Raw genomic sequence first — 25204 nt, forward strand, 5'->3', positions numbered from 1 at the left:
ATGATTGATAACACTTCTAAATGCGAGGAAAATAACACAATAGACTCCAGAATCTACTCTAAAATGACTTCCAGCAAAACAAAATTGAAAGCCAACCAGAAAATAGTCAAAACAAAAATAATTTCTAATAAAGTTGTAAACCGTTCGAAGAAATCAAATGAAAGATCAAAAACAAACAAAAAGATATAACAGTTAGTTCATTATAAACAGAAAGTAAAAAAAAAAATTTCAGTTTCTGTTTAACTAGTTTTCAGGAAAACTGGAAAATCCAAACAATCAGCAGGAAAATCAGGAAAAGGCCAGAAACTTATACCAAAAATTTATCCCAAATTAACCTCAAAAAAAGATAGCATACAAAACTTTATCCAGAAAAACTTCTCCAAAATCCAGCATAAGTCGAAAAGAAAAGAAATCGGATATGTCTTTATGTGACACTTAAGGAAAACAAAACGAAAATTCTAGAAACGCATCGAAAGCAAGCAAGAAAAATTGAAAATGAAAGGAATTATAAATTTTTCTCGAACCGGTTAAAATCTTTTCTAAACAAAAAAAGATTTATTTTTAAAAACAGTTGGAACTAACAGTCACAATGGTCTTGAATTTGGTTCTAATTAATAGCGTAACTAATTCTAACGAGCGGGAAAATCCAAAAGGAAAACACTACTAATTCAGCCCAATGGTTGGAGGACGCTTCTAGATAAAAGAAAAAAACCAAAGCAGAAATTAATTCCAAATTTAGCTAGAAGTGGTTTTTTAGATAAATGAGACTCATGATGAAACTCAATCCAAATTTAGCTGTGAGCTTAGTTGAAAGTGCCTGGAAGAGTGAAAAAAAAATAAGAAAAATGATTTCAAATTATCCTATGAAAACTTAAAAGTACCTCTGCTAACAAGAGAAAACATAATATCCTACCTGACATTCCTGGAATTTTCTCAACATGTCGTCAACATGTCTGAAGAATCATTTCAAGAAAACCAAAAAGCCACAAATAAAATGATTTCAAATTTAGCTCAATTATAGCTGACATCAACTCTAGAAATCAGTGCGTCTTGAACTGTCCTACAGATCAGACGTTTTTTCGGTTGCTTGTGGACTGGTCTTTGACTGCCTATAGCTTCAAAGTTTGTGTTTTGTCAGTGTGTCTTTCAAAGACTACCTGAAAGTTATTTCCCATCAGTCTTTCTCAAGACTACCTACTTTTGAATTTAACATTTGTTTTAACTTTTTTCGTATCACCTGAAATGGCTGGACGGAAAAAGAAACCTCGCATCGCTGCGGGGAGGAAAAGAGAGGCATCTCTTTCTGACACATCGAGTGTCTGTAGTGACAATCCTTTTGATATTTTGCCTGAGCAAGAAGCTGGTGAAATGGAAGTTACCAATAATGAAACTATACAAAATATAAAATCTTTAAAAAAGGAGAAAGTTCCACCTATTGTGGTAACTATTTCTTCTGAATTTAATATATTCAAAAAGGAACTTTCAACGTTTGTTTCTGACGTTAAAGTTACCTATCAAATTGGCCGTAGAGGTGAATGCCGCTTATTAGCCGACTCAGTAAAGAGTCGTGATCGTCTTGTTCAGTATTTAACTGACAAGATGTACAAATTTTTTACATATGACACCAAGAACGCCAAGCCGTTCAAGGTTGTCTTGAAAGGTCTCACCAACGATCAAACCGTTGATGAGATAAAACTTACTTTAACAGAATTACTTGGCATAGCCCCTACCCAAGTAATTCTAATGAAACAAAAATCACGAGGCGAAAACAGTCAGAGAACTGGAATTTCCCTTGTTAATTATTTAATTCATTTTAACCGCAATGAGGTTAACAACTTAAAATATTTTGAAAAAGCACATGCTTTGTATAATGTGCGTGTAAAGTGGGAAACTTATAGGAAGTATGGCGGAGGTGAAAAGCATATCACCCAATGCCGTACTTGCCAACGTTATGGCCATGGTTCCAAATTCTGTAACATGGACCAAAAATGTCTTAATTGTGGAGACTCTTCTCACAAAAAGGACACATGTCCTGTGATAGAGAGTAAAAATTTTCGCTGTGCGAATTGTAACGGCAACCATATGTCAAATTTTTATCAATGCCCAGTCCGTTTAGCAATTGTTAAGGCAAGGCAAGGTAAACAAAATTCAATTTCTCAATTAAAACCAACTTCAAAACAAAATTCTCCAAGCGTACCATTGACGCATAGTTTACCTACTCCTTTGCATACCCGTTTAACTTATGCACAGGTTACAGGTAGTTCGAACATTATACCGCCTAGTGTTGGTAGTACGAAAATGACTGTTAATATGGGTAAGCAAAACACGCTAGAAAATAATTGTACACCTATTACTCCAACTAATATTGCTGCCGAAAATATTTTTTCTAATGTCAACTGCCTGGGGCCTATTACGGCAGGTAAACTTTCTTTTTTGCAACAGGCAATGTTCGATCTTATGAACGCCATGTTGCAGGCAAAATCAATGTTTGAAGCCATTCAAATAGGCACAAATTTTACTATTAAAATGGTTTCTAATTTAAAATTTAGCAATGATTTTAAATAAAACAATTAAAATATTAAATTGGAATGCTCGCTCATTGAAGGCCAATGAGAATGAGCTTTTTAATTTTTTAACAGTAAATAATGTGCATATTGCAATTATTACTGAAACATTTTTGAAACCTAACATAAAATTAAAATATGATCCCAATTACGTGGTTCATAGATATGATAGGATTCAGGGTTCCGGCGGTGGAGTTGCAATTGTTATTCATCGCCGAATCAAACATCGTGCTCTTCCCCATCTTGAGACGAAAGTTATTGAAACTTTGGGAATTGAAGTTCAAACTGAACTTGGGATTTTATTTATTGCCGCAGCATATTTACCATTTCAATGCACACGCGAGCTCAAAAATTATTTTAAAGGTGATTTACAAAAACTCACCAGAAATCGTTCGAAATTTTTCATAATCGGCGATTTTAACGCTAAACATCGTTCATGGAATAATTCTCAAAGTAATTCCAATGGCAAAATTTTATTCAATGATTGTTCTTCAGGATACTATTCTATTTTGTCTCCGAATAGTCCTACATGCTTTTCTTCTGTAAGAAACCCTTCAACAATTGATTTGGTGCTGACAGATCAAAGTCATGTATGTAGTGATTTGATCACACATGCTGACTTTGATTCTGACCATCTTCCAATAACTTTTTCTTTATCACATGAATCAGTTTTAAACCCTATGAGCTCTGTTTTTAATTATAACAAAGCTAATTGGGAAAGATACAAAAATTATATTGAGAGAAATTTCAATAATGAGCTTGATTTGCAAAACGAAGTGAATATTGATTCCGCTTTGGAAGCATTAAAATGTGCAATTGTTGATGCCAGGAATTATTCTGTTCCAAAGGCTCAAGTGAAATTTGATTCATCAATAATTGACGAAAATCTTCAACTTCTAATTCGTTTGAAAAATGTCCGCAGACGTCAATATCAACGTTCTCGTGACCCTGTTTTTAAAACTATTTATAAACATTTACAGAAAGAGATTAAACATAGATTTACTCTTCTGAGAAATCAAAGTTTTGAGACTAAAGTTGAAAAATTGAAACCATATTCAAAACCATTTTGGAAGCTGTCGAAGATTCTTAAGAAACCTTCAAAGCCTGTTCCAGTTTTAAAAGATGGTGAACGTTTTCTTGTATCCAATGAACAAAAGGCTCAAAGACTTGCTCAGCAGTTTGAGAGTGTTCATAACTCAAATTTGAATTTTGTGAGTCCAATTGAAAATGAAGTCACACGTCAATTTGATTTAATTTCTTCCCAGAATTTTTTACCTGCAGAAATAATTGAAACTAACTTGAATGAGATTAAATCAATTATTAAAAATTTCAAAAATATGAAAGCACCTGGTGACGATGGAATCTTTAATATACTAATCAAACATCTCCCTGAGAGCACAATGGATTTTTTGGTGAAAATTTTCAATTGCTGCTTCAAAATTGCATATTTTCCCAAATTATGGAAAAATGCAAAAATTACTCCCATTTTAAAACCGGATAAGAACCCAGCTGAAGTTTCAAGTTATCGACCAATCAGTTTGCTTTCTTCAATAAGTAAACTGTTTGAGAGAGTTATTCTTAACAGAATGATGTCACACATCAACGAAAATTCAATTTTTGCAAATGAACAGTTTGGATTTCGCCATGGGCATTCCACAACTCATCAATTGCTCAGAGTTACTAATATGATACGAGCTAACAAATCTGAAGGTTATTCCACTGGAGCTGCTCTTTTAGACATAGAAAAAGCATTCGACAGTGTTTGGCATAAAGGTTTGATTGCGAAATTGCAAACTTTTAATTTTCCAATTTTCCTAATCAAAATTTTAAAAAATTATCTTACTGATCGAACTCTGCAGGTTGTCTATCAGAATTCAAAATCTGATAGATTTCCTGTCAGAGCAGGTGTGCCTCAAGGTTCAGTCTTGGGTCCAGTCCTGTACAACATATTCACTTCAGATCTTCCTGATTTGCCTCCAGGATGCACAAAGTCATTGTTCTGCGATGACACAAGCATTTCCGTAAAAGGAAAAAGTCTTCGTGTCATATGCAGTCGATTGCAGAAAAGTTTAGATATTTTTTCTTCCTACTTGCAAAAGTGGAAAATCTCTCCCAATGCTTCTAAAACTCAAATGATAATTTTTCCGCATAAGCCTAGGGCTTCTTTACTCAAGCCAAACAATAATCACGTTGTCAAGATGAATGGGGTTATTTTAAGTTGGTCCGACAAGGTTAAGTACTTGGGACTAATTTATGATAAAAAACTTATTTTCAAAGAGCACATTGAGAGTATACAAGCTAAGTGCATCAAATATACGAGATGTTTATATCCTCTCATTAACAGGAATTCTTAACTTTGTTTAAAGAACAAACTTTTGATTTACAAACAAATTTTTAGACCAGCAATGCTTTATGCTGTACCGATCTGGTCAAGTTGCTGTTCAACAAGGAAGAAAACGCTCCAAAGGATTCAGAATAAAATTCTGAAAATGATTTTGAAGCGTCCTCCTTGGTTTGGTACACTCGAATTACATAGACTTACTGGTGTTGAACCATTAGAAGCTATGTCAAATAAAATTATTAACAATTTTCGACAAAAATCGTTGCAATCCTCAATTGCTACGATAAGCTCTCTTTATAGCCAATAAGTTAGTTGTAAGTTTACTTCCCCTTTTCTGACAAGTAGGTTTAAATCCCTACGAATGATAAGTCCTAATTGCGAAAGCAAACAAATCCTAACAATTAAAATTACAAATTTCTAACAGTGTTGAGAAGTCACCATTTGTGATTGGACACACATACTCATTATTTACTAATATTTATCATAAATACTTAAGCTACTAACAAATCCCCCCTTAATAAAAAAAAAAAAACTCTAGAAACCAAATATCTGTAGAATTTTTTTAATAAGTCAATGTATTTTTTTGGCAAATTTTCACATGAACATTATCATTACTCCCTCTTCCCTTGCGTGGACAAACGTGGACATTTGCGTACCCCCAACCCTCCATAAGTAGTCCACGGTGAATGTTGACCTTCTACTTCCCATGGGAAACAACGACGACCGCATGACAGCAAAATAAGTAGGCAACGAAATAAGAGTAGTGATAAGACTGTTAGTGTCAGTAGGATCGTAGCGCTAGCCCCGCAATTGTCCTGTACACTAAATAGTCAGCTGCGAAGTCTGTGTATAAATAAACAGAAGGTCAAGTTCCGAATCGGAATGTAGCATCAAGGCTTTGCTTTGCTTTGATATGATTTTTCTTGTTTGGTAGCTATGAGTAATAGGGAAAATGCTAAGAGAATCGTAGAATTTGGTTAATAAAAATCAATATACTGACTTGATTCTGGGCGGTTGTCATTTTCTCCGCAAGCACGGGTACTTCTGTATCACAAGTCGCAGGGAAAGGTCTAAAAGTCATGCCTCAAAGCGGTAAATGTTTCACTTTTTTGAAGGCTGGAAAAAAAGCATGAAATCTTCGGTAGTGGATTTTTCCACAGACCGGCATCATCCTTGATTCCGGAAATATACATGTTGGATGACATTTGGCTATTTGTTCAAGCTGTATTATAAAAACTAGAAATCTTCATCTGGGATTTCAAAATGGCATTTTAATGGCAATTATTTTGACATTTTTTCATGGCCCATTTTATGATGCCAATTTTTTGATACCGATTTTTTGAAGACGATTTTTTGATGGCCATTTTTTATGGCAATTCTTTGATGGCAACTATTTGATTTAATAAACAACTATTTCGGAAACCAGTCAATGGCTTAATCGGTATTTTTTACATAACACCAAATTTTAATGTTACATGCATTCATTAATTTTTGGCTGTTTTTCAGGAACCGGAAGTTACCATCTTTAACTTAAAAATAGTATCTGGAGATGACTTCCGGTCTCTGTCCATCATTTCGATATCCATATCGGATGGTATCCGGACATTTAAGACTGTTTTCCTGAAACCGGAAGGTATCTTGATTTTCAGAATGTCGTATGGGGTCGACTTTCGACCTCTTCATTTCATCCAGGTTACAAAAACACCCATATTGGATGGTTTTTGCCTTTTTTTAGCTCTGAAAAACAAGGCTCTGCATTCAAAACAAAGCTCTGCATTATACGATAGCAAAATAGTTATTATCTTAAACTCACAATATTGGTTGAAAGATAGCCGTTGAAATCTGACTGAGTTATAAGCATTTGGAATTTGGATTGAAACCAACACTATTTTGTTATAGGCGATTGTCATCATTTGTGGCTTGCTTACTTTCAATTACTAAATTGAGAATTCAAATGGAAGTCCCAGAAGTTAAAAAAAACTTTGGTTTGAAATAACACTTACTATGATAAACGCTACTAGCATCGTAAAATAGAAAACTTTTATTCTCTTCTAGGGGCAGGCTCACCACTATTACCCAAAGCTGTTCTAGGTTCCATTATTTGCGGGTTTCTATAGTTTGAAGGACAACGCGAATTTTTGTCTCGTGTGAACCTTTGCCCTGCACTGTACTTCAATGGATTGAAAAAGAAGTTTAGATAAAGACACATGAATGAACTATTTCTATTCAACAGATTATTAGAATTCAAAGTTAAACCAGAAAAAATATAAGCATTACACATATTACAAGTGCATACAATACACCATAGAATTTACTACTCCATTCATCCACACGTGAAACCATTCCACACACACCAAATGGGAAATCAAAAGATCTGAAGGAGTGCGGTGGACTAAGCCTCTCCAGCTGATTCGTTTCATCCATTCAACTGATGCGTTCTGCACCAAAGGATGAGAAGATGATCAGAGGAAACCCTCCAACGGGATGAAGCTAACTTCAAACTTTTAGTTCAGCATGATTTACACTTTCCGAAGCGCACTCATGTCTGCTCTGAGCGCGTCCTCGTCCTGATTAGTGCCTCGTCATCAGTCAACCGTGGTGTGCTGCTATGTACGCAACTGTACGAGCTTTCGATCTGAACCACCATCACGAACACGCACAGCAGATGCAGACGATGGCGGGAGGGTGCCGCATTGCGTCGTTCGCCTCGCTAGGGAAACTAATCGAAACCTCAAAACGCATTGAACACATCCAATGGAATAAAAATGCGTTGGACGCGATCAGTGCCCGGCGAAAGGACAGCCGAAAGAAAGGACCCGGATTACAGCTGTAGTTGGGTTTGGTATGAAAAGCGACATCCAGCTGAATAATTGAACGCTTTCAATTGACTGCCGCTGTGAGATTGCCCAAATGATGATATCCTCCCTCGGTGCGTGCTGCGCTTACTGTTGTATAGGTGCATAAGTGTTGAGTGTGAACATCTGCCATTAGACAACCAACGGAATTGGTTTTGAGTACTTTCACCCGAAATCGGAACAGCCAGACTGTTAGTCAATGGGATGAGAAATGTACCACCCGGAATAGAACGATGGCTTGTGGCGCATGTCACGCCAATTGATTTGAATGAAACTAGAATTGAAGCCAAATAGCGACAGACAGACAGACAGTACGGGAAATAAAAAATAACACGTGGCATATCGTCCAATTGGGTGAAAGTGATATTCGACAGGAAATCGATTGCGAATATAATATCTCGAATCGCTTCAACGAGTGGCCCAATTTGCTACTCACTCGTTGTGTGCCGTTTTTTCCCGCTCCTGAGCCTCAACAGGTACGTCAATCTAACGGTGAAACTGTTGGTACAAGCATCGTACACGGGGTCTATGGGCTCTCTTCCATCAAAGCCAATGACACAGCGGCCAACGCCACCCAAATCGGTCGGTAAATCAGCAGCTCTTGGGTGCGGGAAAAGTATGGTACGCGCCGAGGGGGAAAATGGAATGTGAACCAAAAGCAAATCTCCGCTAGGACACGAAACAAAAAAAAAGTACAGTAGACGATTGGCGGTTGGATGGTGGAGGGTTCGATTTCCGAATGCTTATTATTTCCAAGCGGTTGCAGTTGGGCGCAGGATTTCCGGTTTGGGGGGATAGTCAAATGAGTTGTTGGAGCCCAGGAATAAACTGATCAACGCATATACATTCAATGCTTTTTAGTATCATGCGATGTGATTTAGTAATGGTTTTATTTTAGCGCTTCTTATTCAAGACTGCTGGTTACTCACATTAACTACCAATATTGAATGTTCAGATAGTACTGAACGGATGTTTAAATATTGACGTTCCGATCATGTTTTGAATTATTTACCAAACTTCGATTTTTGGTCTACAAGACACTCCGCACTCTGTTTTTTAACTCTCCTTGCTGTGTATCCCAAAATATATTGACGTAGGACTACGTCTATTTTCTCTCTATACTAAAGTATATACTATGAAAACTGAGATGACCATGTAACGTTTTTTAATGGTGGAAATATTCAAGATTTTTATAATATGATAATCATACTCTCCATTTTAATCACATGGTGAAAATTAGAGAAATATTTTAAGGTCAAATATCCGCATACATTTTCCATACAATTGACATATTTCCCTAACACAGACATCAGAAAGATAGAACAACAAATGATTCCGAATATGCTTCTATGCACCCCAGATGACCCAAATACATCTTTTGAGAGAGCAAGTAAAACTCTTATCTGAGGCAGACCCATTTTGCAAACACGCAAATTCATGGTTTTTTCTGTCATCAAAAACAAGACTCTGGCTTTCTTGTAGCATGAGTAAATTCTTGATTTTTACCATTGACATAGGTTTCGTCGTCGACTAAAACACAACTTTCGCGTTTCGTCAGTACCTAACATAACACTTGTATTCTTCCCGGAGACGGATTCGCCACATAGTACAACGGACAGCATTCAGTATTTCGCCAAATCTTTTTTCAAGTGTTGAGATTAGCCTTGATTCTCTATACGACGTTCGACCACAGTTCACGATCAAGTGTACCACTCCGACGCTTCGTATGCACTTGGTGACAGTCGTACTTCTCAATAACTCACGCTACGGTACTTTTTCATAACAAATGATTGAGTGTTAGACATCGTCCTTATAAATTTATCGTTTCGACATGTTAAGACGTTTATGTTAGTAAAAATGCAAAACCTCCAAGCACTATTAAAATTATATTTGGGCGATCCTTGACCGAAAATGTTTTCAAAAGCCAGTGTGATTAATTTTCCCGGAAAATCTAGGAGGAAATACTCCGGAATGTTTAGACCTTAACTGCCAAAAAATTTAAAATTTATAAACTCATGAAAAAATGCAAAAGCATCGCAGAATCATTAGCAGTAAAATTATTCGGTAATTTTGGGAAAAATATGACATGGAAAAATCCTTCGAAAAATATTTCATATTGCCGCAAAGTTGGAACGAAAAATCAAACGAAAGCATTTCAAGAAGTTTCATAGCAATCTAGCTAAGAATATTTAACAGTATAATTCAGGGGCGACTCGTGTCTTTTGAACCTGCTTGTTCCATTAAGAATTCTTTGAATCCCAAGTTATATTTTTATGTCTAAATGATTGAAAGTAGCGAAAAAATGAGAAAACTACTTTAGTTAGTTCATATTGATGGACCCCTCGGGCACAAACCGGTTAAACGGTTTTTACAAAAATTGATTTTTGAGCAATTATTAACCTTTTTATTGTTTATTTCTCTTAAATTTGTCATTGAACCCCCTGCAACCAACACATCGTTTTCAAGAGGAATGATAGAGCTTTCATTTGAAGTAGAAAAAAATTGACCGCCATCTTGGATTTCATCAGAAAAACGTGTTTTTGAGCAAGTTCGCAACCACCGATTTTGAATTTGACATCACCATTGGAAGGCTGAGAAAAAAATGCTTTAAGATACATTCAAAATATTAGGTGAGCATTGAGGTTATCTTGTCATTCTGGTCACTTTTCAAAATCGAGCTTCAAACAGTTCAACGCATGACTCGCGTCCAATATCAAATCAACACAATATATTGAGCCTGTGGTGTGCGTATGATGTGGACAGTCAGTATTACTAGTTCACAGGTAGTAAGTGCACCCACGCACCGTAATTTTTGAATAGCCTTTAATCAATTGGCTGAATTTCGTTACCCTTTTTTTGTACCCTTTTCATCAATAAGAATTTGCTAGGGATAAAAAAAGTGATGGTTCTACTCTTACTTTATTTAAGCTGGCATACACAAATCTTCTCAAGATTACTCGGGATATACTTGATTCATACTATACCTTGGTATACCATACCTAAGTTTGTTGATAGTAGTTTAATGCATCAAAAAACAACAGTATATAACAGTAGCGAAAATAACATCTAACATTAATTTGTTTAATTAGGCCGTTACAAATTTTATTTTCATTTTATGTAACCCCCCCCCCCCCCCCTTCAACAATCTTGAATATCGGAAGGGGAAGAAAAAAAGCTCAAACCGTTTTGTTCATTTCATTGGTTTTCCGACAGCATAAATGCTTAATTTAGCAACAAACAAGTCAGATGACAGCGAGAGTGTCGTCGAAAGGCAAGCGAAATAAATAATAATAATAATAAAGTGTTATTTTTCAACGTGTTTTTGAGTGCAAGTTACAAACGTCATAACTTGCACTCAAACTTTGATCAAAGATATTTCTTCTTTTTTCGTCTCGGTGATATTCATTTTTTGCCACCCCCTCTGCTAACTTTGATAACCTTGGACATAAAAAGAATTCGAAATTTGTATCAGCCTTATTAAGGAGGAGCGAGGGAGTGAAGAAATAAACAATGTGAATGCAGTGAAAAGGGATCATAGATACGATTTTTTGCTTTACGGAATTTGTGAACAGACCCAAAGTCACACAGGCATTGGGCCATCAACATTCCACGTGGACAACTTTTTGGAGGGGGTTCTGTGTGATGTCCACGGTCCATACAAAATTTTGAGAATTTATATGAGAAGTTGTGATGAGGGGAAGGGAGGGGGGTCAACAAAATCCTTAAAAATCTGTCCACGTGCTACATGGATGGCCCCTAATATACACTACATTACAGACACACACCACAGGCTCAGCATGATTTGATATTGGCCGTACGTCATGCGTTGTATTGCGTCGTTTTTGAAAAGTGACCAGAATGATAAGGTAAACTCAATGCTCACCTAATGTTTTGGATGTATCTTAAAGCATTTTTTCTTAGCTTTCCAATGGTGATTTCAAATTCAAAATCGGTGGTTGCGAACTTGCTCAAAAACACGTTTTTCTGATGAAATCCAAGATGGCGGCGAGATCCAAGATTGAGGCCAAGTTTTTTCTACTTCAAATGATAGCTCTATCATTCCTCTTGAAAACGATAGGTTGGTTGCAGGGGGTTCAATGACAAATTCAAGAGAAATAAATCAATAAAAAGGTCAAGAATTGCTCAAAAATCAATTTTTGTAAAAACCGTTTAACCGATTTGTGCCCGAGGGGTTCATCAATATGAACTAACTAAAGTGGTTTTCTCATTTTTTCGCTGATTTCAATCATTTAGACATAAAAATATCCTTTTTGAAAGACCTCATGTCACTAGTGGGACGGTTTCAGCGAGAATTGCTCACCTATGAACGCTCTCACGAGATGCACTTCTAATGGTCTGTGGATAAAACGTAAAGGTTCCAAATTCAAAATAAGAGTTTTATTGTTATCCAAGCAACTGGTAACACTCATAGTCAATTTTTTTTTGTATTTTCTAGTTTTCTACGCTATTTTATTCTAAATGGCATTGTTCATAATCGAAAACGTTCATGAGATAAAAGAGATGTTATGGTCAAAAACTGGTCAAACAAAACTGTGTTTAAATCGGTTATTTTATTATTAAAATTTCAAATCTCGTTTCTTTGTCATGTTCAATTCGTACTGAATAAAAAAAATATAGCGCACGCCAATTGCCGGACCTTTCTCTAGACTCCTTGCCTCAAGCTTTGCACAGCCTTCTTGGTCACTTTGTTCGTCGCAGAACGCCACTTATGCCATGAACTAATGGCAAGATGCCAAATCCGGCCAAAACAGAACGGAACAATTGTGCTGTTTGAAGAAAGGCAACAAACGTATTTTCGGGTAAACCTGAACAAAAATTTCTTGGTTGACGGACTCTTTCGCGATAAAAATGTTGCTCTTCAAACCACAGCAACAAATGGTCGGCCAAATGGGATATTTCTTTGAAAATTTTTATAACTCAACGTTTTTAAAAATCTCTGCCGCCATTTCTTTTCCAGTTGCCGTATGATATTCCTGTCCAGGAGGCTGTTTCAAGTCTGCCTCCTGTATCACGCAATCAAATTTTGTCAGCATCTTCACGTACAGCTGCCGCGATCGTTGTCTGGCCGACTTGTTTTGCTTGTCGTCACGACTAGGAGTCGCCACCTTTTTGTAAGTCAACAATCCGGCTCATTTTTTAGCTCGATTCATCGTTATAGACGACGCTCCCAGATTGCTTGCGACTTCTCAGACGGAAAGGTTGGTTTTCCGCTAGAAACTGCTGGTCCCTCCTTTCGTCGTTTTTGCGACTTTCGGATTTGGATTCCCTCTCAATCCTGTCTCCCTGGCAGTCGAAAAACGTTCTCCAAACACTTTTATTACGTTAGTGTCGGTTGATTTGGCCACATTCACTAATTTTACTAACTTGGCGTTTGAATAGTTCGCATTTCGCAGCAAAATTTTGATGCATTGCTTCTCTTACTTCGATGGCATTTTCATAACTGAAGAGTCAATGTCAAAATCATATGTTTTGGTATGATTTATTTATTGAATTTCTTCCCCCAAGCTGAGTGCTCGTACATTTCTCTTGACACTGCTCATGCGATCTTAGGCGAGGCTTTGCCCATTTTTCTTACACATGTTCTCCCAGTTTGTCTTCAAAGCTACATTGGTTTTGAATGGAACGACGATGGACGAGATTACACCTGTCCAAATCTAACAACAAGCCGTCACTCAGTTTAGTATTCCTAGTCAATTTGAGAATAGCTCAAACAGTACAGCAGGGTTTGATAGGTATTACCATCCCGTTGAATTTGGTATGTTAATTAATTAATAATTCATAATAATTATCATTTATATCGTTACATACTCTGAATATCGGTTGTATTTGATTACTTTAGGGCATATATTTTATTATTAACTAATTTTTAAATAAATATTGCTGCCATTTAATTTCATATATTTCTCGGATTTTGAATGCAAAAAAGTTAGATATATTGGAAATTAATAAAAGACCTAACACATTTCACACCACGGTTATTCCTGATCCGACTATAAGGCTTTGTAAATATGATAACTTGAGTTTCTCTCAAGTGAACACCACAAATTTGTGAGTGGTCCGAACGGCCTTCCTGTGGTATATTGGTATAAATCAGAGCCACATCTTGTAACATAGTATTTATCAGATCTTTGAAATATATCACTCACTGGGCGTATGTTTGTTAATTGGAATCGGTCTAAAATCGGGAGGTTGAGCAGTTTTGTACTCTAGTGATTTAAACCACACACACTCGCGCGTGCTCGCTCCCTACAGTATTACTAATGTCCGCTAGTTTAAACCGGAACCAAATCTAAACAAACCAAATGTGCATCTCTAATCAGCTCACTGTACGGAGAATAAACCGGTAATAGTCCAATAGCGACGAGTATAGAGTACATGTGTGATCGCATCACTTATCAAGGTGAATCCTGATCCAATTTACCCCTCTCAACTAACAAAACCTCCTTCCTGTGACCTTTGTGGAGATGCAGAGGTTAACACGGTCTTCGAATAGCAAAGGTCACACCTGCTTCCTTTCCCTCTTCCCACCTGATTGCAAGGACGTGGCCGGCGTCGTTATTGATCCTTCAAAATATTGAGTCACTAAAACTTGTACAATGGGACTGTTCGCTCACTCCCAGCCCCATTCAGTTGATTCGGATCAATCACGGAGTTTGATTGTGTAGTCAGTCAAGCTAAGCTAAGCTAAAGCTTCATTGGTTTTGAATGTTTTTCCACTTTTATTCAGCTTCTTCTTCAATATTGCCCAAAACTTTTCGATCTGACGAATTTCTGGTGAACTTGGCGGGTTCGCCTCCTTCGAGACCACAATAACACCTTTCGCTTCGTACCAATCCATTACGGGTTTGGCGTAATGGCAGGAAACGAGATCCGGCCAGAATAGCGTGGGACCAGGGTGAGAGCGGAGGAAAGCCAGCAAACACTTCTGCAAGCATTCCTCTCAATAAATTTGCCCGTTTATGATGCTGGTTGTAACGAACGCCCTGCTGTACTGTCCGCACTCGTACTTCTTCACGAATTTGTCCTTGTCTCTCTTTCGGAACTTTTCCGGAACCTCCATGCGGAACGTACCGACAAAAAACTTGAGGCCGAGGATTTGTTTGATGTCCGCCTTGTGTATGTCTCATCGTCCAGGACGAGACAGCCTGGCCTAACCAGCCACTCACGGTACAGCTTACGCGCACACCATCATCCTGTTTCATTGTCTGCTGAACGACGAATTGACCTTTTTGGCCACGTCTCGGGTGGAAAGGTTTGCCTTATTTTCCGCGCCTTCTCAAGGTATTCCATTTTCGGTTTTCGGCCGCTACCAGCGCGCCGCTTGATGTCTCCCGGAACATCTTCACAACGCGAGCCACGGTGTGAGATGGTGGATTCCAAGCCTTCTGCCGATCTCTCTGTGCGACTAAACTAGTATTAGGCAAAATTTCATTAATTTATACTCACGCGATAAAAAGTTACACCTAAAACAAAGTGTCGCATTTTTGCTGAGTCCAATCTTTAATTCCCTTTATTGGCAAAATAGGAATAGAAATTGGAAACAAATCAGAGTAGAATGGTCCTGTATTCGTTTTCTGAAGTCATAATATAGTCATTTAAGGAAAAACGCAGTTCAATATTTAAAATGCAAAACGAGCATGCCTGGCAACATTGCCGTTCAAAATTGATATTTTTTGAATTCTTTGATAATTTTCTTCAAAATGCAAATGCAATATAGAATATCCGGAATTATGAAAAACTTAGGAAAAAGATTGATTAAAAGCAGAGAAAGTTGTGCTTTGTTTCTGTGAAAAGCTGTAACTCAAGTTTTACTGACAATATCTTGAAGTGACAAGTGTTTTTCGTGTAAAATTTTCTCAGAAAAGCGATAAAATTATCAAATTTGAAATCAGAATATACTCATTTGACGAATAATTAAATTTGGAAAGTCCAAATGCAAAGGGCACATATCTGGCAACATTGCCGCCTAGAATTGATTTTTTTTTAATTTCAAAGTTGGGATTTTCGCATAGTGACTTTTATATGAACAACTCCCTTAAATTTGAACCAAATCTGAGGAGGTCGTAAAAATTAGGTGTGCACACTCGAGATGGAATAATCCATACTTTTTAAAATTTTGCACTCCAAAGGTCCAATTTTCAGTGGCTCCTTTTAAATAAAGATGACATCATACGTTGGTGACACCAACAAACAAAATTTTTTGAGGATGGCTCAATTTAATTAATTTACATATTTTTGCAGTGTCCATCTTCTTATTTTCGCTGTAGACACCACATTAATCATATTTTTCAAAAATTTGTTAGGGCTCTTTTGGAACAGCCCTATTGTATTATATTATTTTTCAACAGATCAATATCAGAGGGAAGCTTTCCCAGCGCATGGAAATCAGCGGCAATTGTTCCCGTTCATAAAGCAGGTGGTATTCACGACGTTAAAAATTATCGGGCTACTACTACTACTACTAACCTGATGGCATATGTTTCGTTGCTTATTAGCGCATTGGATAAGCGCCAACAAGTCGATGCTATTTACGTTGACTTTGCCAAAGCGTTCGATAAAGTGCCCCACCTTCTGCTGGTAACAAAGCTACGAAAAATGGGTCTGCCGGACTGGCTCGCGAAGTGGATATCGTCGTACCTCAACGAGCGCAGCGCATACGTACGTATCGGTGGAACGTGTTCTTTGCCGTTTACGTTACACTCGGGTGTGCCTCAAGGAAGTCACCTTGGACCTCTGTTGTTCATGCTTTTTGTGAACGACTTATGTTCAACCATACAATCTCCCAAATACATGTTTGCCGATGATCTCAAATTTTTTCGAGTAGTAACATCTGCTCTTGACTGCTGTGCTATTCAAGCTGATATCGACACCTTGTTAAGCTGGTGCACTCTTAATGGAATGGAAGTAAACGTGCGAAAGTGTAATGTGGTTTCGTTCTGCAGAAAAAGGCATGTCATGATGTACGACTACAGGATGTCACAAGCCAGTATCAACCGAGTCAATACTGTGAAGGATTTAGGCATTCTTCTTGATGCCAAGTTAAGTTTTGCTCAGCATATTTCAGCTACAACCGCAAAGGCCTATGCTGTACTTGGGTTCATCAAGAGAAACACGCAACAATTCAACGATATATACTGTCTGAAATCACTGTTCAGTGCTCTTGTGCGCAGCATTCTGGAGTATGGGGCGATTGTGTGGGCACCTTATCATGCTGTACATATCAACCGAATTGAACGTATTCAGCGTCAGTTTCTTCGATTCGCTTTACGTATGCTGCCGTGGAATGATCCAGTACGACTGCCACGCTATGAACATCGTTGCTCTCTTATACAACTACAAACTCTAACAAGTAGGAGGACCATGCTTCAACGTCTCTTCGTTTTCGACCTGTTAGAAAACAACTTAGACAGCCCAGAACTGCTCAGTAAATTTCAGTTCAACGCACCACAAAGGCTTACTCGACGAAGCGATTTTTTCCGGATTTCCAGATACCGCACTAACTTTGCTCAAAACAATCCATTCGAAGTGTGTTGTCGTAAGTTTAATATTGTTTCTGACGTGTACGATTTTAATATGACCAAATCAATGTTTAGACTTAGAATAAGTAGTTATTAGAAATGTCTGTACGATTTTTTTTTCGAAGACTTATGAATAAATAAATATATGTCCACACGCAATGTGAAACACCACATACATGCTTCAGTCGTATGTCGTGACCATGCAGTGAAACGAACTTGATAGCATGGCACGATCGGATGCCGGTTGAAAGACCGGTACACCCATTGAGATTTTATGCTAATTGAATTAACAGACGGTCAAATTCTAAACCTAGGCTCAAAACTGTTATACGATGATTGACTATTTCAAAACCTTCTCTGGTCATCCGGAAACAATATCGTCTTTGGATTTTCATTCTTGCTATTGTCTTGTATGCTAAACTGTCAATTGTCTTCAAAACTATAGGACAATCGAACCGTATGATCGAAAGGACTACCGACTCAATAATTAAAAATGAGCATATCTATGTTAGGAGAGTTATTCAAGATAACTCCAAATTCTCAGATATTTTCAGGTTTTCCAGATTTTTCGAACGATATACGCCTTGAAAATGCTCGATTAAACCTTTGAGAACAACGTACTTAGAGGGTTTTTATTCATGAGGCTAACAGATTCCATAAAATGTCAGACAGAATAAGTTCATTTGTTCAGTGACTTACGTATTTTTAATCTCAGCCTTCCCTCAAATTCTTTTTGAACGGATTCAGAAGATGAACTGTTAATCACCATCTGCAGCAGCATTACAGTTTTTTTCTTGATTGCGCTGCAATGATAGATCAGCGGCGCTCGGCTTGACTTGTACTGTACGGTACTATTGCCTTAACCTGCAAGTTTTTTTTTAAGACATCAGTTTTAATTAGGTTCTAACAGCAGGTTAACTAATTGTTAGAGGGCTGTTTAAAACTTGTCAAAAAACCTTTACCTTCGAGACATCAAATTAGTCTTAGTTCATGGCAGCAAACATTAATTGACCTGTTGGGACGAGGAGACTGTCATTTTTTTGATACTGATATAGAGAATGTCACAGTAAGTGGTTGGTGTCTATTCATGTCGTACCTGCTAGGCATGTTTGCATGTTTGGGATTCATTGTTCGCGTAAACTGAGCTGAGCAATGAAATAATCATGATATCTAGCATCTTACAAAATTGTACAACATTTTATCTATCCATCAACATATTGGTTATTGTTATCCATCGTGTGGTTATGCTGTTATTATTATTTGAAATCTGACGAAACATTTACCAGTTTCATTTCCAATTTTACAGGGTGTAGCCCAGTATAGGTATTATACCATCAAAACCCCACCCAGTTGAAAAATGATAATCACGTGAAGAAAAGACCTGATAACTCCAAGTCAGAGAACATTAGGGGTCTTCACATCGAGCTCGTATACGAATACCCAGCCGTAAACTGTGTATCTTCCATTACTCGTCAATGGAGGTGAGTATTTTTACGGCTGGGTATTTGTTTACGAGCTCGACATGAATACTCATATTGATTTGCAGTAACACAGTCCAGCGGTGACTCCGTACTGCTGCGTTAGAAACGATTATTTATTACCATTTACGGAAGGTTACCAACCTATTGAACTGCTTTCAATTGATGCCCCGGCCTCTGCGCTGGAATTAGTAGCCGCTAGTATAAATCGATGTCTCACAGTCCGCACTCTTTCACGCACTATTCACTTGGTTAGAGCCAATGTGTTGAGCGCTGTTTACACAGGCGCACACGGTTGTGTATTTATTTGTGTATTCCAATTGCTCCTCCTCGTCTCGTCTTCTCGCTTCTTCGAGTGTGTTGTTTATTTGCCTTTCACGTACATTTAATTAACTTCGCTTCAATTGGCTTTTCTGCTTTTGCCTCTGCTTCTTTGCACACTCTTTCACAATCGACTCGGGGAACGAGGAACGCTCATCAGCGATGGATTTGCTCTCTATTTTGATTATTTTTATTTCCAAACAGCACTATAAACACCACTCACTTTCTTCGCGCTTCATTTGATTGGAGATTATTTTCGTTGATTACTTCTTCCCACTTTTTCCTCTTCGTTGCACACACACGCACACAAACAACCACACTTAAACGCACGCTCTCAATAAGCCGAAATGCACATTCGCAGCCACGTTTGTTGCGTGTTGCACGATTACTTTTCACCACTGGTTCGTAATAACTCCGTAGCACGTAATTTCATACCTCGACGCTCTTGTGCACCGGAATCCTTCTAACTGGCCCAGAACACCCTTCTTCTCCACCCACTGGAAAAGGGCTGGCTAGTCAACCATGTAATTTTTCGTGTGCAATGCGCTTTCACTGGCGCATAATAGAGAGGCTGGCCGTGTGCCCTTTAGCCCAACCGAGTAACCGCGGCGCACACCTATAACCACACGAAACTGGATAACGAATCTGCTTGTTTACTGTTTTCTGCTCATTCTGTTTCTCTGCTGGAAAAATAAAAAAATATATACATATAATAAAACCTTTAGAATCACTGTGTGAGCTTCACGACGATCGAATGGAAAACCGGTCCACGGAACGCGCACTTTAAACTACCGCTGTGTGGGTAAAGGTCCACTTAGCCACTCCGTCACGGGAGAATCGATCTACGATGCTGGGAGCAGCCATCGAACCGAAAGCTATTTAGCGGCTAGAGTGAAGTAAAAAGTCTAACCTCAATCGGTCGATTATACACGAAGAAAAATATGAGCTCCAACGGCAGCATCGCATACATGCAGCTTGTTTACACTGAGGACACAAAAAACCCCTATCGGGTCGCAATTAAAGCCCCACTGCTACTGCTGTTGCTGCTGCAGTGCCGAAAGCATTCGACGGTGTTTATTTACACCACAAACCGTGCCGAACGGTACATATCCTTAAACCTTTTTTTCCTACAGTGTTTTGTTAGTTGCGCTGTTGTGTACATTTTTTTACTCCTCCAAACCGTTCTTCCTTTTCAAAGCCTGCTTGCTTGCTTGCCCGCTGTCGAAAACAACTTTTATTTTATGCCTATTCTTATTCCTTCTCTCGTTTGCACGGCTGGCTCTGCAATAGCGCCTACACGTACCCGTACCGAACACTAGCCAACAGCAGCAGCAACAGCAACAGCACAGACACCATCAAAAGCAGCATCAAAAAGTACACAACTCTTCTTTTTGCTGTTTTGTTTGCCCCGTTCAGCGCGAAGCAAGCACAGAACGGTATTTCCAGCAAAACTTTGCACAAATTTAGGCCGGTTCCTAATAGATAAACTTACTTATTAGTGTTTCTGCTTTTTCGCAGTACAAAACAGCACGTTTTCATTGTCCACATGTACATTACTCTACGGCAAAACGGACCGCGTGCATGTGTTATTTCGTGACGATACGATGTAAGCGAGAGAAAAAAAACACCACTGGTACACGTGAATCACCTTAACGCCTGTGAACCGCCCGACGTCCCGAAAGAAACTGGAGAAAGAACGAACGAATACCGAGCAAACCGAGCGCAGCGCCGAACACAACGTGTGCTGCTAGCGCTAACGCTAACGCGTAACTGTACACTCACCCTAGGCGCTCAGCGGCGTTACGCGAGCTGTTTCTCTCGACGTCTGCAGTACAAGGCGAGTTGCAGTAAGGGGAGTGTCCCTTGTTTTACAATGGTCAGCAGTATAGCAAAACAAAAATGCACTCGTTCAAGGTGGCCAAAACGCCTCTAAATTCGACCTGGAGTGGATTTGTAGTGGAATGCTTTCGCAGTAATTTGGAAAAAAAAGTCTGAGAAAAACTAACCAAGAAAAGTTGGAAAAACTTCATTTAAAAACAAATAATGCGAATTTGAAAAAGTGGTTTTATTAGCTTTTCTACTTAAAATCAAACCGTGGTTAGTTTTTTGTGGTTATTCGACGTTAAATTTCCGGACATTTGAGAACAAAAGTGCAAAAATATATCTTCTGTTCCAAATTTTTGAACGCCCATGTTAAATCACACAGCACTCCTGTTTTGATGTAATATTTACACTGGCGGTGAGCGCCTTGTGTCATTCGTCTAATCTACAGTTTCTCTGATTATACGGGTATACCTCGAGCACATTTGAAATTTTGAAATGTGCGTGAAATCAAAATGTCTTTAGAATGAAAGAATTGATTTTTATATTTTTATGTTGAAAAAAAAAAACAACGAGAAATATATTTGATTGTGACTGCAATTCTATGGCCACATGAACGCGCTACGCAAAAGAGAATTGGGTTGTTTAGCTATATCAGTTTTTTATATCATCTGAAAGATCTGCATTTTCTGAGAAAAACGTGATTTAAAAGAAGTTCCTATCGATGTCCTTCGCTTTTTAAATCACGATTTAAAACTGCTCGAAATCGCTACAATGACAGTTCGCCCATATAACAACTGTCATTGTAGCGATTTAGAGCGAATTTTTATTCTTCTTTTAAAAATCGAAGGATAATGATATAAAGTTTTAAAAAATCAGGTTTTGCTCAGAAAATTACACTTTTTCAAACGATATATAAAAATCGGAAATCCGTGAGTAGCTAAACAACCCAATTAAAAATTACACACAGTACATGATAACATTATTTCCTTTAAGAAAAAGGACATTACATCAAATCGTATTCTTATAAAAACCGATAGACAGTCAATAATCCTTAAATCTGTATTGTAAGGATGGGATGGGATGAGAAGTATATTGAGTTGTGAAGGCAATTTCTGGACTATTGTATGGGCATTTACGTCAAATTGTATAATATTGATATGTAGCTGTACTTGAAAATTTAACTTCTGTTTTATTTCAAGGCTCACCGATTTGAAAAATGTTACTTCCTTTCTGAGATTATATTGGAGGAGTCTAAATTATTTTATATATCTGTTAGTTTATGATCAGGTTCCTTTCACTAAAAAAGTAGTTTCATTATTTCAAATTCAAGTTTGTTCGATCAAATTCATCAGAAAAGTACATAAAATAATAAAACATGAAAATAGAGCAATAGTAAACGAACGAGGTTTTTCTCAAAATAATTTTCCAATCACTATAAATGTCGTACTTTTCCTTACGTAATGAAAACAAGGAGTAACTTAACATGACATCCATTGCTTCAATGCTATCTCATCTGACACTTCCACAAAATCGTCATCGACACCTAAAACATTCATGCTATCATTTTCTGGTAAACTCGAATTCATTGCATACCAAAATGGAACTATCTGTCACGGTATTGCAAACTTTTTTCACTATTTTCGAGTCTTTAAGGAACTCAAATTTAGTATTTTCGTCGTCGATAGCACTGGAGTGTATAATTTTGTCCGAGCTCTGCTAGTGGTGAATCATCGTGCAACAAATTCCAAGATTTTCTCAAAATCCAAAAAATTGCACCTTTTACTTTTATTTTCATTAGATTGTCATGAAACTCCCCTCTTTTTTCGAGAACTTCTCTCATTATTATTTGTCTGTACCGTGAATCCATCATCTGGATTACATTTTGGTCCATCGGTTGGATGACTGCTGTAAATCTTAAGTAGAAACTTTGTCGGTACAGCATCATCACTAGTTCTCAATTCCTCTGCACTAGAATGGGCAGAGCAGCTTTCCAAATCTGAAACGGTTTTTATAGGCAAACCTGATTTAAACAAGAACTCTCTGACCTATGGTACAATATGTTCGGCGGGTTATCCGTGCGTTTGAAGATGTATAGTAAACAGAAGGCTCTTAAAATATATCCACAGAAAACCAGTGAAGTTTTTGCTTCCTTCCATGAATTATGTTTAACTGATTAGACTGTTACGAATTTCCTTTTCATGTCAAGATCAAACTGAACTATATTTTGAACTTCGTTTACTTCAACGGTTAGGTAAACAAAATTTAAGCCTCAATGTGGTTACTGCAGTTGTAAGCTTGAACAACGGCATATTTCTTTATCCATGCACTTAACAGGGCAAATTGTGATACCGTAAAAGCGGCTATCTTTGATAGATTATTACAGTAAAACTTACAACACTTCAATGGATTTCTTCCGGCTTTGATGTTTCCAAAACAAGTACTGAATATACTAGAAAACATGGACAACAATGAAATCCATCAGTATTGTTTCAACTATGCTATTGATTTTTTTTTCTGTAACCAGTGACGTGTTTTTCGTTTGCCGGTAATTTCGATAGTACTGAAATCCGAAATAATAAAAGAAAATGTATAGAAGGTTTTAATTTTTATGCATTTTGGAATATTCTGAGATAAAATTTTGTCAAAGGGCTATCTACAAGCCACGTAGAAATATTTTGGATTAATTCTGGCTCCTCTCCCGTTCGATTTTAGTTCATACAAATTATAAGCATAGGTTACTACCAGTCCCCCTCTCTCGCATTTTGTCGATTAATAAAAGGGAGGCTATCCAGGTTCTTCGTTGGTGTAGGTTTTTGAGTTTAGTGATTTTTTTTAATTTTGTGTGACGCAACCTATATGAAATTTATAGAAGAGGGAGAAGAAAAGTGCAGTTTTAAGACAACTATCCGCATTTTTATGGAAGATGGTTTGTAAAAAAAAAATAGAGACCAGTATATCAATGTTTAAAAACCTATATGGTGCATTGCTCTTTGGTTTGAATAGCTTAGAAAATAGTTCAAAATCACGAAAAACGTTTTTTTTTAGTTTCTGGAACACTGTACGACACCAACTGCACAAAATTAATGCTTAAAACGAACTATAATACCTACACCACGAAATAGAAGTGAAACAGCTGTTGTAAAATTAACAAGACAATTATAATGAGTTATAACAAAGTTAGCAGCGTTTACGGAATGGTATTGTACTAGAACATTTACTTAAATCTGAATGCAAAAAAGGTAAAAAAAAATTTGATTATCATAATGCACTTATCAATTGTAATAGTTTATAGCTTGGTTTTCGTTATTTAAACTATCACAATCATTTTTAGGTTAGACTTTAGAGGCTATGATATTGTTCACATCATCCTCTTTATCAAAATTTGCCTTTGTGTCGCCGTTTTCGAAAGTGACTGATTCTCCGCGTGCTATTTGAAAATTACATTCCTCAATCAGTGATAGTAAATTATTATTCCGGTATATAAGCTCTTTTCATGCTTGTCAATGTCATCATTACAGGATAGAAAAATCCAATTGTTTCATCGACTTTATTTTACAAGTAATGGACTTCCCTTCGTACGAACCTATCGATATTGATTGAGATTGTCTATATCCTGTGAATTGAGAAAACTTTCGATAACCGTGTAAAATAAGAACAAGCGGTTCAAATGTCGCTACTCTTCGATAACACAGCAGATTGGACAAAAGAAAGAGTAGGAGAATTGGTTTCATTTACATCAGGTACGTAGCTTTAACATCATTATAGCATTCGTGAATTATCATTTGTTTTTCGCATTCTAGAAAATGGACTTCCACACAACATCGACGAAATTGAGACCGGGCTCAAGTTTCTCTTGGATGAGGGCCATGAGAACTGGAACAGCAGGCAGAATCTAAAACTGAAAGGTTTGCCAACTTTTGGTAAGCAGGTAAAAATGTCACTACATGGATATCCTCTCTGGGTTTATCTTTGCGCAATTTAATGAAACAATGTGAGAAGCGAATAGAAGAGCTCTTTCCTGAATCAAAAACAAATTTTGTGCCTCCACTCCACTCAAATATCTTCAACTCTTATTTTTGCCTAGAAATGGTAGATCAGATCAGAAAAAGATACTGTAGTCGGTTCAGTATCAAATATGGATTGCAGATGAGAACGTTCCATAAATCGCATGTTGATCAGCGCTATGGAGCAGATTGCGGGAGCATTATACATCTGAATAATTTATTTTTTTAAATTGCAGGTTTATTCTCCGACCACGCATTGTTTATTTTTTCTTGGATGA

At 37.4% G+C, this 25204-nt stretch overlaps 1 protein-coding gene across 4 annotated transcripts in view; it reads right to left on the reverse strand.

The window, feature by feature from the left end:
- The window catches only part of LOC129721583 (leucine-rich repeat-containing protein 24), a 399477-nt gene extending 378708 nt beyond the window's left edge, over positions 1-20769 (reverse strand). For 2 of the 4 annotated variants that reach the window (XM_055674323.1, XM_055674333.1), the window contains exons 1-2: positions 20591-20769; positions 18922-19781 (exon numbers count right to left, since the gene is read on the reverse strand). The gene's annotated coding sequence lies outside the window, so the exon portion shown is untranslated. The remainder of the gene's footprint in view (positions 1-18921; positions 19782-20590) is intronic. The other 2 variants (XM_055674341.1, XM_055674349.1) reach the window with 2 other exon arrangements.
- Positions 20770-25204: the final 4435 nt, after the last annotated feature.

Source organism: Wyeomyia smithii, chromosome 1 (assembly GCF_029784165.1).
Source record: "Wyeomyia smithii strain HCP4-BCI-WySm-NY-G18 chromosome 1, ASM2978416v1, whole genome shotgun sequence".
In the NCBI taxonomy this organism is placed as follows: domain Eukaryota; kingdom Metazoa; phylum Arthropoda; class Insecta; order Diptera; family Culicidae; genus Wyeomyia; species Wyeomyia smithii.